The 15,426-nt window shown below is 38.2% G+C and overlaps 1 long non-coding RNA gene and 1 other non-coding gene across 2 annotated transcripts; one reads left to right on the forward strand and one right to left on the reverse strand.

Annotated features, from left to right (window-relative positions):
• The first annotated feature begins 7,787 nt into the window (after positions 1-7,787).
• Positions 7,788-8,340, forward strand: LOC113469338. The gene is made up of 2 exons (XR_003392790.1): positions 7,788-7,892; positions 8,213-8,340. It is a non-coding gene; the product is annotated as an uncharacterized LOC113469338 (long non-coding RNA).
• A 430-nt stretch (positions 8,341-8,770) lies between these two features.
• On the reverse strand, positions 8,771-8,842 carry Trnav-uac. The gene has a single exon. It is a non-coding gene; the product is annotated as a tRNA-Val (tRNA).
• Between the last annotated feature and the right edge of the window lie 6,584 nt (positions 8,843-15,426).

Genomic DNA, 15,426 nt, shown 5'->3' on the forward strand with positions numbered 1-15,426 from the left:
AAAATGATGATCACCTTCAAGAAATTCAAATATTGTTAAAACTCATTCAAACAAAGTTATAACTATTGAACTTATTTACTAAACTAATTGAGAACCTTGAAGTTGATGAATTAGGACATCTTAAAAGCAACATCTTTTTTTCCTTCACGAAAAAAACTCGATTTTCATTCTAAACTCCCAAAATCAACACTTAAACTAATGGAGATGCCTGCACTCCCAAAATCAAATCGAATTTTATCTCGTAGGCTCTGGATACATACTCAAAGGTCTTTATCACGAATCGAAGAAATTCAACTCTAGTAAAATCTGCAAGAGGAAGGATCGCAGACTTCATCAGGGTTGAGTCTTTGCTGACTTGTGATATTGTTTGAGAGTTGGTCTAGAACTCTGGACTGTTTGAGCAAACCGCCATGTACAACGTTGTTTAAATTTAGTTCATCGGGACTGAAGTTCCCTAGGTTGTGGGTTCAATTCCCACCCGGAATCAACTTTATCCTAACCAGATAAGTTTCGTTCTCGGAACGGCTGGCTTTTTTCTAATCTGTACTCCTTTTCTCTTCGATTTCTTGACTATAAGATCTCCGTTGCTACAGTTCCCTTTATCATATTTCTTCTTCAAATGAAAGCCCCGAACAAAAGCGTTCGGTGGACTCAGAAAACTCAATCGCCATTATTGTACCATTAATTTTTTGCAATACTCAAGTCAAAGTCCAAGTCATTCAGTAAGAACACAAGTATCTATGTATCTCTATATGATGCAACACAGATGATGATGCTGTCTTACACGGAAACATTACAAAGATGTACCTTCCTATACGTACCTAGATTGCCAGGTATTCTTCGATCATGTATTGTTTTCTTCTGCAATCAATGGAAAATTCAACAGTCGGTTTATGCGAATATAGTCGACCACGTCGATCGATGGTGAAGAGGTGAATCTATGTTTTCGAGGTAGTGTACGGTTTCAGTCGACGTTGATCGACCATCGATCGACGGGGTCGACTACAGCTTTAGAGAATAGAGAGGCCATTAGAGAGAGAGAGAGGGAAAGAGAGAGAGAGAGAGAGAGAGAGAGAGAGGGAGAGAGATAGAGAGAGAGGGAGAGAGAGAGAGAGAAAAGGCAAAATTGTAGTCAATGGTGCTGCTTGCAGAGGACGGCATTTATAGTGTTTCGCTGACAGACGCTGTAAGGTATTGGCCACTATTGGCCATTTCACTAGCACTACACGTGTACGGTTTCAGTCGACGTTGATCGACCATCGATCGACGGGGTCGACTACAGCTTTAGAGAATAGAGAGGCCATTAGAGAGAGAGAAGGAAAGAGAGAGAGAGAGAGAGAGAGAGATTGATTGATTGATTTGATTGATTAATATTTTCTTTTTTATTTAACAAGATATGGTATATAATAAAATACATCTCCTAAGCTAAGAGAGAGAGAGAAAAGGCAAAATTGTAGTCAATCGTGCTGCTTGCAGAGGACGGCATTTTTAGTGTTTCGCTGACAGACGCTGTAAGGTATTGGCCACTATTGGCCATTTCACTAGTAATACCGAGGAAACAAACATACAAGTCTCAACATGACCGGATAATACGGACATGGACATAACACACACATTGCACACAAACGTGAGTATTTTAAAAAAAAAAAAAAAAAAAAAAAAGCAATCACACCAGGGCTGATTGAGAGGCTGACGAAAAACGCCGACTCCGTCTGTACAGTGTACACGGGAAAAGGCGAAGAAAAAGAGGAAGATTGAAGAAAAGGCAAGATTGTAGTCAATCGTGCTGCTATAGGACGGCATTTTTAGTGTTTTGCTGACAGACCGTAAGGTATTGGCCGTTTCACGACCAATACAACTAGATATACCGAGGAAACAAACATACAAGTCTCAACATGACCGGATAATACGGACATGGACAACACACACATTGCACACAAACAAGATAAAAACACCGAGCACAATAATTAACATGTTCGTAGTTTATGAGAAACTCGATTCAAAATGGCGGCTCCAAGTGGCGGGGGCGGTCGTCGGAAAGTGCCTCTGGTTGTATTTCTGGTGAGAGATTATAACTTTCTGACCATAGCACTTTGCGCAAAGGAAGCAAAGTTTCAAAAGGATGTACGAGCCGAGAAGTCATAAAATTCGAGTCTTGAAAGTGTAAATTTTTTTTAACCATGGATAAAAAAATGTCATTGCCCAAAATGGCGGCTCCAAGTGGCGGGGGCGGTCGTCGGAAAGTGCCTCTGGTTGTATTTCTGGTGAGAGATTATAACTTTCTGACCATATGCTGGGATTGCTGGGTACTTGGCTTTCACCGTGGGAAAATGGTTGTAATTGATATTGGGAACTGAAGTTCTGAAACCTCTCTCGTGCCCGGAAGGGGTAAGCGCAGCAGGATTTCTTTCAATTTAGAATCTTTCCAAGCTTTGGACTCAAATTGTTCATGCATGTTTTTGTCTACCCGAACCATTTACGTGAGACGTGAAATGCCTCGCGTCCTTTTCTCTGTCTTCTTGCTTTCTCAATGTGCTGAAATAGAGTTAGTAATAAATAATTGGACGAGGAAATGTTTGGCTTAACCACAGGTGGTTCAGGAGGTGCATTTAGAATTGGCTAAGTTAAATATGTGAAAATTTTAAAGGCACGACAGTTTTCAGTGACCTGTAGGTTACTTTGACTTTTTCAGACTCACTGAAACTGAATGCTTCAGTTTTACCCCTAAAGAGCAAATTGATTTGCAGGTAAATTTGAATCATTTTGATTGTATTCGTAGGAAACAAAGTTCCTCTACAGAAACTAAATTAAACTGTTGATTACTAGAATGTTTTTGTCTACCCGAACCATTTACGTGAGACGTGAAATGCCTCGCGTCCTTTTCTCTGTCTTCTTGCTTTCTCAATGTGCTGAAACAGAGTTGAAAATAATTGGACGAGGAAATGTTTGGCTTAACCAGGTGGTTCAGGAGGTACATTTAGAATTGGCTAAGTTAAATATGTGAAAATTTGAAAGGGACGACAGTTTTCAGTGACCTGTAGGTTACTTTGACTTTTTCAGACCCACTGAAACTGAATGCTTCAGTTTTACCCTTAAAGAGCAAATTGATTTGCAGGTAAATTTGAATAATCTTGATTGTATTCGTAGAAAACAAAGTTCCTCTACAGAAACTAAATTAAACTGTTGATTACTAGGTATGTAACATTGACTATTTGTGGAGAAGATTCTTTTGGAAGTTGTCCCTAAAATACAGTCAGAATTTCAAGATTTCGATGTGAGTTCTGTAAGGTGCCATTTCACCGACAACCTGCCCAGATATCCTTCTTTTCCTCTTCTCAATAAAATGGACAAGTATCATCCACAAATCTTCGTACATTGACTATTTGTGGAGAAGATTCTTTTGGAAGTTGTCCCTAAAATACAGTCAGAATTTCAAGATTTCGATGTGAGTTCTGTAAAGTGCCATTTCACCGACAACCTGCCCAGATATCCTTCTTTTCCTCTTCTCAATAAAATGGACAAATATCATCCACAAATCTTCCCAGTAGACTTCCAGCATTCAACGTCGCGAAAGGTTAAAAACTCAATTTGTTTGAGGTGTCAATAATTTTCGTGTCGAATTTTATAATTAGTTTTTGCTTTCCCCCTGACGTGCGCTTCATAGCTGTGAACTTTGTGATCCATATGGGTCGCCCCTGTGCTGATTTTTTATTTGGACAGTCAAGGACATTGGGGAATGAAAGTTATTCAGTTTGAGTTTGATGACATCAACATTTGTAGCTTTGGTATTGCTATTGCCTACCCTTCCATCATAGTAAGATGAAGAATCATAAATGATGTAATAATAAAAGAACCCCGAAGAAATTTCATCATATTGAACTATAGCGAAAAGTACAAAAATGTTACTTGTAAATTGCCATTCCACAGGGAGCAGAATTGGGCCCCCAAGAATTACCTTTGTACATTTTGTGTACCTATTTGAAAGTTCCAAATTTCCCCTTTTGAACTGAAACATTCTGGAAAGGTGACTATTATCATATCCAAACTATTGACTTCTTGGGAAGGTATTTCTCAAATTAGTCTTCCCAAATGAGACAACATTCTCATTGTTATCTCATTCACGGAAAAAGGAAATGCACAAAAAGAAACAGAGCCATTTGTATAGGACTTCACACTTTCTTCGACTTTTGTTTGTTCAACACATTGTCTAGAATTTTGAGGAAGAATTTTATTTTCCCACAATAATAATCGATTTTATTTACACAAAACATGGGGACTCGCACACAAAACAAACAATCAAATTGTATAAGTTGGAGAACAAAGAGAGAAAGCATCTGAATCATGAGGAAGAGAGAATTTTCGGTGGAAAGAGCGATGAACTTCTTGGTTTAGGACCCAGGGCTGGAACTATCAATCAGGGTTGGAACTATCAATCAGGGTTGGAACTATCAGTCAGGGCTGGAGCTGAAACCAAGCTGTTAGAAAGGCCTCTCACGCTCCGATTGTCTGATCGAAGTAGGCGTCTCTTCTCACATCTGATGGAAGGCATACTATGGGATGGGCATGCTACGACACAGGCCACATGCGTCTAATGTAGCAGTTGTTTCATTGCTACGAAATAAAAACGGCGGTGGAACACTAATTTTTTCTTTTTTTTTTTAAAAAAAAAGGCACGTACTTAAAAATTCATACAATGTTTTCGTAGATAGTAATATTTATTTATCAATTTAATTTCTAAATCGTAATCGTTCCAGTGTTAACAACCTCTGAAAAAACACTCACCATCACATCAAGAGTCGTAAATTTCTCGTTCGGAAATGGCCGAGCTGCTTCTTTAGATACGGATGCCATCAGACAAAGGGTTTTGTGAAAGTGCCCTTTGTTAGGACGTGATTATATTGGGACCTAGAATGGGTTTATATGCTTTGTTGTGTCCAGGGGACAATGGTTCGATTCCTACCACAGTGTTTTGTATCGGGTGACAGCTAGTGGTGTAAGAAGCAGTAGGGGAGACATTGTTCCTTCTTGAAAACACAAAACAGATATAAATATTAGCATTTTTAGCCTTTGAGAGTTTGAACGCTCTCCTTTGATTTGTTCTGGGTAATTATTTCCTTGATGACGTGCTATTTCCTTAGTAACGCTTTCCAATCTGCTAGTTGTGAATGTTTGTTCATGAAAAACACCACCACCCCGACCCAAAGGCTTGCTGTTGCCGCAAATTTGCAACCAAGAACTCGCAACTAGATCTCTAACTCGCTAATAGCTCAACCCTAAAGGGAATTCAGACAAAAAATGTGATCTGAAAATTTGATGGTTAGCATCTGAGCTACTTTGTGGTTCTTGGCAGCAACTTCACATTTCGTAAAATTTTGACGATACTACAATTTTAATGGTTGGACCAAAAAGGTACCCAGACAGATAGACATGAAGTAAAAGTACCTTTTGTTCAAGAGAAAAGAATCGAAACCGTTAGAGAAATTATCCATTTTTTATGACACGTGTTTTGACACTAAAAACTGACCATCGAAAATTTGACCCGATTACATTACTTTCCTTCCTATAGGATAAGGAAAGTAAAAAAGCGGACCTTTAAGGATCTCTTTCTTTCGATCAATGTTTATTACGGTTTACATCTATCTGTTTACGTAATGGTCAAACACCGTTCAAATTGAAATCATTACATCAATGATTGATCCCATGACTCAATATCCGAAGAACCGTTATAGGATGGGAGAGTTTTGATTGTTTATTCTCGATTAAGTGTATTATGATGACGGATAATTCGGCCTTTTCTTCCTTCTTTTACATACGGTTTTCGGTGTTGTTGACCCTTGGGTAGATTTACGACGATTCTAATCTGAAGAACAGGTCAATGCCTGGAAAATAGTCACCAAAAATGTCCAAATAGGTTTATGTGTATGCTTGGGATTCTAGAAAAAGCGTCATCCGTATTTTGATAGGGTCCTATAACCTACGAGTGTTGCATGTTTTTTTTTCTTCTAATTTTTCCCATTTGAGTGAGTACGAGTACCTACCTATAAATTTTCATACAACATACTGAACTTTTTTTTCCAAGTTTTGGTTGTAACAGTCCAAGACCAAGCCGAAATTCGGCAGATTTTGCCAAAATATAAGGTAGGTACCTATATTAATTCATTTTCTCCTTATAAGATTTTATATTCCAGTTTCCACGTATTTAATTTCACTTTGGACAAAAGACCAAAAGTAACGGGCCACAAAATGGTCACAACTCAGCTGAGCACTCCAAGGGACAATATTCACAATAGACTTGTCAATCCCTATATGACAAATGAAGTCAAAATATTTGACAATGTTTTCCTACAATATTTATACTTGCCAAACAAAAACAAAGATATCAACACAAAGCAAACAATAGACGAAATATGAAAAAACAAAAACATGAAACAACTTCCAGGACTACTTGGTATTGAGAATTCCCTGAAAGGAATACAGTGTTTAGACAAGAATAACACAATATTGTCATAAAAAAGTAAAAAACAATCATGGATTTCCATCTGAAAAAGCTTTCTCTCGATTGTTCGAAATGTTAACTGTAAATAATTTCCAAAATTTTGAAACCGTAAAGTCAATTAATAGTCTAGTTTCATACTACATTTATAATAATTATGTTTGTTTTTTAGTTCCGTGAGAAATTGGTGAGGGTGAAAAAAGAACGAAAGTTTCATATCCATGTGATAGTGATTGAAAATGAATTACACGATCAAAAGATGCCTAAATAGATAATTTAAAAGCATATTAGTAGGGCAGGTATAACCATAAAACAATGCCGAGGGAGAGGATCGAACCCAACACCTGTCTTCAAACAGCCCGTACAGCCCTAGGCCTAGGTAGCTCTCACTTCTAATAAGTTCATCATACCTATTTACTCTTAGGTCAACATGCAATCCTAGATATAATACCTTCATTATGATTAGATGTACCATTTTTATCGCCTATATTAGACTACCATTACGTACCATATTCATATTATCACTAGATGTAGGTACTATAATTATTAGATGTACCATCTTTAGCTTCTACTTGGCTACTTATAGGTTTTATCATAAAATCATTCGAAGTATGTATTAGAACGTGGCAGGTACTATCTTTATTAGATGTACCATCTTTAGCTTCTACTTGCATGGCTACTTATAGGTTTTATCATAAAATCGTTAGAAGTATGTAATAGAACGTGGTACAATTAAGCTAGGGTGATTAGCTTGTTGGCACGATAAAAGTTTTTATTAGAGCCTCTAGATTGCTACCGGAACAATTATTATACAACACACACGGTGTAAACAACTATTTTGTGGCAAAACAACATACAATTTTAGAGGTTTTACAGTTTCAGTAATCCTCGAACATTTGGTATCAGATGTAGGTACTATCTTTATTAGATGTACCATCTTTAGCTTCTACTTGCATGGCTACTTATAGGTTTTATCATAAAATCGTTAGAAGTATGTATTAGAACGTGGCACAATTAAGCTAGGGTGATTAGCTTGTTGGCACGATAAAAGTTTTTATTAAAGCCTCTAGATTGCTACCGGAACAATTATACGAGGATATCTAGCAGGAGTTGATGGCCAGATTACAAGTGATGGCTTTATGATGATTGAAAATTTGGACCAGGACGGTTCTTCAAGACTTTTTTACCAAGAAAAAAGGAATCTTCGAATCGGTGTGATTTACAGCCAGGCTTTCGGGTGAAGTTGAAATTTATTTGGTTGTCAAACACTTGGATTTTCAACCAAAATACCAAAAAGATGTGGGAGATATTGTCTGGGCAGTAGTAACTGGATTATAAGCTCGGACCATGAGAAAATAGCCTATGTCAGTGGCTCTTCCACTCTCACCACACACCCTAGGTAATAACAACAAAAACTATGCCTTAAATAAAATGCATTTTATTATTTGTGATGAAGCTGAAAGCCTCTTGATATTTTTTTTTCTTTGTGGATATTACAGCATTACTGTTGTTTGTTTGTTGTTTTCTAATGCTTTTCTCTTTTTTCATAGCATTACTAAGAACCTCCTTTACTAAGAGCTCATCATTTCTCTATTTTTTTTTCCCTCTGGTAATGTCGCTACTCGTTTTTTAAGGTACATATCCACGCAGTAGCCCTCAAGAGGCTGAGTGCAGTACATATGAGTGCAAAAATTAATATACCTATGCCTTCTGTTTCAGACCCATGGATCAGCAAGCATTGAAGAACGCCAATGTGTTACTGCTATCAGGTCTTACACAAACTCCCACCTCCAATCCTGATGCTATGCTGGGAGAACTCTGTATGACTGTAGTGGGCACTCTGAGAGCTAATGGTAAAGTTTTAAATAAATAAATAAATAAATAAAAATAAATGTCTTTTCTTTGTGTTACTATATCACAACTTTGGTGCTCACTGCAGCACTGTAGGATTTTTCCAAATACATATATCGCAATAATCCAGCTCCCAATTACCTACCATGCTGGCACCGGTCGCTATGCGCATTTATATTACATAGCTACTCATTTTCCTCATGAGGTTACCTACCATGCTGGCACCGGTCGCTATGCGCATTTATATGTCATAGCTACTCATTTTCCTCACGAGGCTGAGTGTGGGCCATTGTTCATACAACATTTGGACTGGCACCGGTCGCTATGCGCATTTACATGTCATAGCTACTCATTTTCCTCACGAGGCTGAGTGGGCCCCACGCAATGGCCAGTCACGGAATCAATCCTTTGCTGATACAAATTTCTTGACCCCGCCGGGAATCGAACCCGGGTCTCCCGCGTGTAAGGCGAGCGCAGTGACCACTACGCCATGGGAGCTGACAGAGGGGGCACTCATCTCGTACAACAGGATCAACTCTGGATAGGTATGAGTTAAGGAGCTTTGAAAATCCGGATCTAAGTTGGGCTAAATTCTCTTTACCTCAACAGTAGGCTATCATACTGTGGTCAAATTCTCAGAAAATATCAATGATAAAATGCCATACCTCGGCTAGGATTGAACCCGCGCTCCCCTGCTCACGAGATGGAGCAGAGTTGGGACAAAGTTTAACAAAAGTTACGGGGTGGCTCCTGTACGTGTATACAGGGAGGTACCACGTTACAATTTATTCTGATTTATCAAAGGCTTTTCAAAAATCCCTATCTCTCTGAAACTGAACATGAGTGGTAATTCAGTGGCGTAGCGTGCATGTATGGCGTGTATGGCGGCCATACAATTCAAAAGTTCACTCTAATGCCCATAAATATTAATGGCATGTACTGTGATGGGACTTGGTAGACCTGTGCATGAGCCCTACAACGCCCTACACTTGAATTTAGACCACGCTACGCCACTGAGCGGTATTTAAAATTCAAACCCATACCTCCCAGACCAGCAGCCAAGCTCATCCTGAGTTGTTTGGACCAAATGAAAACACACACGGTGTAAACAACTATTTTGTGGCAAAACAACATACAATTTTAGAGGTTTTACAGTTTCAGTAATCCTCGAACATTATTTGGTGTTTCATTCGTTCGGATTCAGCAAATTACCAACAGGTGAGATCATTAATATGTAACAAAAACATGTTTTACTACAAATGTAACAACACACACGGTGTAAACAACTATTTTGTGGCAAAACAACATACAATTTTAGAGGTTTTACAGTTTCAGTAATCCTCGAACATTTGGTGTTTCATTCGTTCAGATTCAGCAAATTACCAACAGGTGAGATCATTAATATGTAACAAAAACATGTTTTACTACAAATGTAACTTTGCGCTAATCTCATTAGGGTTGTGAGCCATGTGGTAAACCCATGAACCATGGATATAAGAGGTTGATGGCCAGATTACAAGTGATGGCTTTATGATGATTGAAAATTTGGACCAGGACGGTTCTTCAAGACTTTTTTACCAAGAAAAAATCTTCGAATCGGTGTGATTTACAGCCAGGCTTTCGGGTAAAGTTGAAATTTATTTGGTTGTCAAACACTTGGATTTTCAACGAAAATACCAAAAAGATGTGGGATAAAGAGTATATTTTCTTAGAACGTGGATATAAGAGGTTGATGGCCAGATTACAAGTGATGGCTTTATGATGATTGAAAATTTGGACCAGGACGGTTCTTCAAGACTTTTTTTTACCAAGAAAAGAAAAAAAAGGAATCTTCGAATCGGTGTGATTTACAGCCAGGCTTTCGGGTAAAGTTGAAATTTATTTGGTTGTCAAACAAACACTTGGATTTTCAACCAAAATACCAAAAAGATGTGGGATAAAGAGTATATTTTCTTAGAATGCAATGAGGATACAGTAAAAAAAAAACATGATTCAAAAGGTGCCTAACTAATTACATCAAATTCAATTGAACTGATAAACTCTTCAACATTCATGCTTGAATTACCCAATAATCCATTTCCCTGGTTTGTTGACATCTTCTTTTTTTCGGAAATCCAAATAACTGTACTTCGGTACCAAAACAATGACCAAAAAGACAAAAACGGAAATTCGGGACAAAACGCCCCAAAATGAAAAATTGAACGGGACGCCGGGACACCCCCTGAAATTCGGGACTGTCCCGGTCAATTCGGGACGTTTGGCAAGCCTAATTATAGCCACTCGTATTAGGTTAGGTATGTAGGTATGTTTATCGATTAACCATAAGTAGGTACAGTGGTACAGCTATTGGTAACTATTGACTACACTGAGAAGTCTGGATTAGCAGAGAAGAAGCTGTTAATGAAACAATTATGTCGCTTGCCAAGTTGTTAACTAATGAGGTACGACTACTTATCACTAGTTGTGCCACTGTTGTAAAAGTTGTAATGTTGTGTACATATGTAAAAGTTGTAATGTTGTGTACATATGTAAAAGTTTTAAAGCACCATAAGTAGGTACAGTGGTACAGCTATTGGTAACTATTGACTACACTGAGAAGTCTGGATTAGCAGAGAAGAAGCTGTTAATGAAATAATTATGTCGCTTGCCAAGTTGTTAACTAATGAGTTTCGACTACCTACTTATCACTAGTTGTGTTGTGCCACTGTTGTAAAAGTTGTAATGTTGTGTACATATGTAAAAGTTGTAAAGTGTAAACTACTGGAGTGCGTGCTACATGTAAGTTGTAGATTGCCTACTGTAAATTATAAACCAGGCTTGGAGATCAAATTGGAAAGTAAGCTGGATAGTGGAGATGCCAAAATTTACAAATTCCATGCCTACGACTGCGAACTGATTATACATGCGTTTAATTTGGTATAGATTACATACAAAATCGTCAAATATCTAATTAGATGACAAGACATTAGTAGGACTAAAAAATGAAATTGATTACCAATTGGTGGAGATGCCAAAAATCCCATAAAAAAAAAAAAAAAAAAAATCTGGTGTGAACATCACACGACTTTCCTTATCCTAATAAGTGATGCTTATTTTGGGGTTTCTATTGTCACTTTTACAATATCTCTATAGCTGAAAAGCGGTTAAAATACCGCCAACCGCAGCAACTATTTTAACCAAAAGTTTTGTGTCGGATCCTTGTCACATTTGACATTTCAAGTGTCTACCTCATACCATTCTCGATATATATTGTTTACAGATAGACAGACATACGGACCAATGGCTGAAACTTTGGATTTAGGCTCTAGGGACCTCAAAACGTGTTTTGGGCACTGAAAACTGACCATCGAAAATTGGACTCGATTACATTACTTTCCTTCCTATGGGATAAGGAAAGTAAAAATCTGCCGAAGTGCCGATGTTAGTAATGCAACCAATTTGTCCGCAGTGTCTACCTCACACGACAGTGACAGTTTCGGTCTGTACATCGCTATCTTTATTACCGAGATATTTATTACATCTAGATTCTAGTGTTTGTGATGTACATTGGAGGTGGCGCGTGGCTAACGCCTAAAGATGTGTCCACCTCGGTGGCCAAGGGGTCAAGAGCACTGACTCTCAACCTGGAGGTGCTCGGTTCGATCCCGGCCAGGGTGGAAATTTCCTAACAGGACTTTTCCGTTCTTGGATAGGCATGGGTGTAAACGAATGTGCCTTATGTAATGCGAAAGCGGTACCGAGGTACTATCTGTCTTCGGTTTCGGGACGACAAGGACCTCCGTTGTTAGAGTTCCCTCTATCAAACCTCTTAAAGCGAGCGAGCGAGAGAGAGAGAGAGAGAGAGAGAGAGAGAGAGAGTGAGAGAGAGAGAGTGAAAGAGAGAGAGAGAGTGAGAGAGAGAGAGTGAGAGAGAGAAAGAGAGTGAGAGAGAGAGAGTGAGAGAGAGAAAGAGAGAGAGAGAGAGAAAGAGAGAGAGAGAGAGAAAGCGCTAGGAAATTGTTTCTTTTTTTTCCGTCCCGAAATCAAAGAGAGAAGGAAGACAGGATAGGACAGAGCTAGCCGTTCCGAGAACGAACATTATCCCATCAGGATAAAATCCGCCCCGGGCGGGGGATCGGGAACCGGCGACCTAGCGTTTACAATTCAGACGCAGCTACCCTGCTGGGCTAGCTAGGAAATTGAGCTGAGGAATTCGTACCTGGGAAACATACGCGAATCTACCAAGCTCAGAAGATTATTCTCAGGATCATCACATTGTCACATCTAATGAACCAAAACCACACCAACACAGAATCAGAGATGTTGTCGGGAACCTGATAAAGACTTGAACTAGGTAGATAGTCGAAAATTTGATTAAAAGTACAACAATAGAGAAATTTGCTTATTTAAATGGGGTTTTAAACAAAAGAGTCGTAGTGGATTGTAGCAAATATTTTGGGATCAAATAATGATGTCAATAGTACTTGCAATATTAAAATGGATGAAAGAGGGAACAACGTCAACATGAATCGGCTCGAACGACCTGTTTTTCAGTGTTAAAGCTTCTAACCCCATGGGCTATGGAAGCCCACATCGGCTACTCAACCTGGTCAGCAACAAATCACGTCGAAACATTGTAATACATTATGGAGAAGAAATCGGATTTATAAGCAAGCAATGTGCTAGTAAAAATAAAAATAAACTGACAGCTAAAAAAGAATGAAACGTCGAGCAAAATTGTATCATTGAAAGTCAATTTCTGCAAAAAAAAGTATGCCGTTTTTTTTTTTTTTTTTTTTTTTTTGAAGAGGTTTGATAGAGGGAACTGTAACTGCTAGTCTTCTCGAAATCGAAGAGAGACTTCTGGTCAGCTAATACTTTTTTAATTCGACATGTGAATTCGTGAAATAATGATGTTTTGATGAGAAAATTAACTGGCTGAATATTAATACGGGGTGTAATGGATCAGTCAGTGTACGCACTTGTCGAAACCCTTTATGGTGAACATGGTAGAAGGAATACAAAAGGGATCGGTAATTCGGTGTATAGTAATATTGTATGTTGGTACTTGGTAGGAGTTTTACCGGGTGGATCACGTTTACTTAGGGTGAGTAATCAAATATTTACAAATGGAGTGTGCCTGAAGGCATGTGATGTGTTCCAATCCACTCAACCCCTGTTCTACTCGACCTTATTCAGACTGAGGGAGTAAACGGACTTTTCACTCCTTTCAGTCTCATTCTGGCAGGAAAAACAAGGTAATATTCTATTCTTTCTCACCATAACAAGTATATCAACAAAGCTTTCGTTTTAGAAAAAGAGGAAGCTAACAGAGGAGCACGTACAAAAATTCCCATAGAGCAACCAAATGATAGAACCTGCAAAATGATTTTAAAAATACAGTTAAACATTATAATTAAATCTCATGGAGCCTAGAATTAGGGTAAAGGTCTGCGATTCAGAAGTATCTAAAAATGTTAAATGCAAGCTTACCTATTCGAGAGGCAGTATCTAATGCTAACCTGGATCTTAACCTATTATTACACGGACATATTTTGTACCCATCTAATACGAGAGGATAATTAGGCCAGGAAAACTGGATCAGCCTTGATGGAACCTTATGTAATTCAAGAAAGTATAATAGTAGTTATAGTGGAATTCGGGAACCTGATAAAGACTTGAACTAGGTAGATAGTCGAAAATTTGATTAAAAGTACAAAAATAGAGGAATTTGCTTATTTAAATGGTGTTTTAAACAAAAGAGTCGTAGTGGATTGTAGCAAATATTTTGGGATCAAATAATGATGTCAATAGTACTTGCAATATTCAAAATGGATGCAAGAGGCAACAATGTCAACATGGATCGGCTCGAACGACCCGTTTTTCAGTGTTAAAGCTTCTAACCACATGGGCTATGGAAGCCCACATGCCCACATCGGCTACTCAACCTGGTCAGCAACAAATTTCGGGAACCTGATAAAGACTTGAACTAGGTAGATAGTCGAAAATTTGATTAAAAGTACAACAATAGAGAAATTTGCTTATTTAAATGGTGTTTTAAACAAAAGAGTCGTAGTGGATTGTAGCAAATATTTTGGGATCAAAAAATAATGATGTCAATAGTACTTGCAATATTAAAATGGATGAAAGAGGCAACAATGTCAACATGAATCGGCTCGAACGACCTGTTTTTCAGTGTTAAAGCTTCTAACCACATGGGCTATGGAAGCCCAGATCGACTACTCAACCTGGTCAGCAACAAATCACGTCGAAACATTGTAATACATTATGGAGAAGAAATCGGATTTATAAGCAAGCAATGTGCTAGTAAAAATAAAAATAAACTGACAGTTAAAAAAGAATGAAACGTTGAGCAAAATTGTATCATTGAAAGTCAATTTCTGCAAAACCTCCTCGCTCCTAAATCCAGTAAGGTAGCAGAAGCCTTGATTTACTCCACTCTGAAGGTTCCTGATGGTTTCTTTGTAAGTTATTTTATTGACAAGGGTATAATTTGGATGATAATTTATAATAGGCACCTTACTATTTTCAAAATGGCAATAAAAAAAGGTTTCTGCTACAAAATATGCAAGCGATCTTTTTGTTTTCTGTTTCGCAGACAGTGATGGTCGGTTTGAAGGTCCAAGGTAAAAGGGAACTGAGGATGCCTACCGATACAGAGCTCATCAAAATGACCATCATAATTTCCGAATCGTATCAATCTTGCCCTCTTTTTTGGCGAAGGCGGGGTCGCTGGCCGAATCGGATTTTATTGTTTTCACTGTGGCTACCTTTTCCAATCTTGTTTCGTTTCCAATCTTCTGTCCGATGCCGAATTGACGAAGGTTTATTCTCGTAAATCTAGATGAAGTCAGCTGCTCTACCGCTTTCCTAATCTGAAGACTTTGAAGAAGATAATTATCTCGATCCCAGAAAAGAAGAAAAAGAATACGATCTCAAAGTTTGGAAAGCCTTAGCTTTTGAAAAAGCCAATGAAATCATTGGACATATATGTAGGATTAAACTCAGGAGAACCTGCATATTAAAAATCTGCTGCTCTACCGCTTTCCTAATCTGAAGACTTTGAAGAAGATAATTATCTC

Source organism: Diaphorina citri, unplaced genomic scaffold (assembly GCF_000475195.1).
Source record: "Diaphorina citri unplaced genomic scaffold, Diaci psyllid genome assembly version 1.1 scaffold1036, whole genome shotgun sequence".
NCBI classification, from domain to species: Eukaryota; Metazoa; Arthropoda; class Insecta; order Hemiptera; family Psyllidae; genus Diaphorina; species Diaphorina citri.